General features: G+C 50.3%; 1 long non-coding RNA gene across 1 annotated transcript; it reads left to right on the top strand.

The window, feature by feature from the left end:
- Positions 1 to 352: 352 nt before the first annotated feature.
- LOC136712480 (uncharacterized) lies at positions 353 to 1,567 on the top strand. Its single transcript, XR_010804835.1, has 2 exons — positions 353 to 627; positions 1,017 to 1,567. It is a non-coding gene; the product is annotated as an uncharacterized LOC136712480 (long non-coding RNA).
- The last annotated feature ends 463 nt before the right edge of the window (positions 1,568 to 2,030 follow it).

Here is a 2,030-nt window from a genome sequence, read left to right as displayed (position 1 = left end):
CTTGATTAATTATCCCAGCTCTACTGATTTCTGTGTTGCTGTGAGCATTGTGTGTCAGTTTTGCTGCAGCCCTGAGTGTCACACAGCTACACGTGACTCTGACCTCACCAGTGCAGCTCTGTGTGTCTGTCCGTTTGTACTGAGAGATGCTTTGCCCTGTCTGCACACAGGAACCCCAGCCAGAACCCGAGCCAGAACCAGAACCCGTGACACAAATCAAGACACAGCCCCAGACACATCCCGAGACAGAAACACAACCCGAGACACAACCCGAGACACAAATCGAGACGCAACCCCAGACACAAATCGAGACGCAAATCGAGACAGAAACACAAAGCGAGACACAAAGCGAGACACAAAGCGAGACACAAAGCGAGACACAAAGCGAGACACAAATCGAGACACAAACCGTGACACAAACCGTGACACAAAGCGAGACACAATCCATTACACAACCCGTTACACAAAGCGAGACACAAAGCGAGACACAACCTGTGACACAAACCATGACACAAAGTGAGACACAACGCGAGACACAACCCGTTACACAACCCGTTACACAAACTGAGACACAGCCCGGAGAAGAGGTCCAGGCCAGAGAAGAGGAACATGAGGTTGCCCCAGCAGGTACGTTGTGGTGAGACGAGCCTCTCGGTGGGAAGTCTGCCATTTGTCTACAGTGAGTCATGTGGCTTAACAGCAGGGCCGCTTGAAGGTGTGTTTCACGGCTGTAGAAATTGTCGTCTGCTGCCACACTTGAGCTTTCACCCAGAATCCAGGGCGGCAGGACAGTGACGCGAGTCTCTGGCCGCGTTCACGACACGCATACTTAAAGATTTAAAGATTTACAGATTGACAGTTCAACAATAAATGAATATGCATGTTTAGTGGTGTACGTATTCATTATAACCAAATTTCCACGTATTATGTGAATTTGTAAGTTGCACACCTGGCAAGGAAATCCATAATATACATACAAAATATTGTACATGTGTATTTCTCTGAATGCGTTTCAGCCGCTGCCGAGATGCCGGAACAGGCCAGACTGTCTGTGTGGAAGCGCTTCCGCCGCTTCCTGGCCCGTGTCTGCTGCTGCTGCAGCGTGAACATTCAGCAGTGATCCTACAGGCCGGAGGATCATCTGAGCGACATCTCACAGTAAGGGGAAGTACCTCAGTGCAAAGTCTCTGTTAAGTAGTGTCTCGGTATATAGTGTGTGCATACACCGATCAGCCATAACATTATGACCACCTGCCTAATATTGTGTAGGTGCCCCTTTTGCCGCCAAAACAGCCCTGACTCGTCGTGGCATGGACTCCACTAGACCTCTGAAGGTGTGCTGTGGTATCTGGCACCAAGACATTAGCAGCAGATCCTTTAAGTCCTGTAAGTTGCGAGGTGGGGCTCCATGGATCGGACTTGTTTGTCCAGCATATCCCACAGATGCTCGATTGGATTGAGATCTGGGGAATTTGGAGGCCAAGTCAACATCTTGAACTCGTGTTTCATCAGACCAGGCCACCTTCTTCCATTGCTCCGTGGTCCAGTTCTGATGCTCACGTGCCCATTGTAGGCGCTTTCGGCAGTGGACAGGGGTCAGCATGGGCACCCTGACTGGTCTGCGGCTACGCAGCCCCATACGCAACAACCTGCGATGCACTGTGTGTTCTGACACCTTTCTATCAGAACCAGCATTCTCTTTTTCAGCAATTTGAGCTACAGTAGCTTGTGTGTTGGATCAGACACACGGGCCAGCCTTCGCTCCCCACGTGCATCAGTGAGCCTTGGCCGCCCATGACCCTGTCGCCGGTTCACCGCTTTTCCTTCCTTGGACCACTTTTGATAGGTACTGACCACTGCAGACCGGGAACACCCCACAAGAGCTGCAGTTCTGGAGATGCTCTAACCCAGTGGTCTAGCCATCACAATTTGGCCCTTGACAAAGTCGCTCAGATCCTGATACTGTGTGCGTATATATGTAGTTTGTGTATATATAGTGTGTGCGTCTCAGCATGTAGTGTGTGTATATA

Source organism: Amia ocellicauda, chromosome 2 (assembly GCF_036373705.1).
Source record: "Amia ocellicauda isolate fAmiCal2 chromosome 2, fAmiCal2.hap1, whole genome shotgun sequence".
NCBI classification, from domain to species: domain Eukaryota; kingdom Metazoa; phylum Chordata; class Actinopteri; order Amiiformes; family Amiidae; genus Amia; species Amia ocellicauda.
This window is presented reverse-complemented; position numbering and strand designations above follow the sequence as displayed.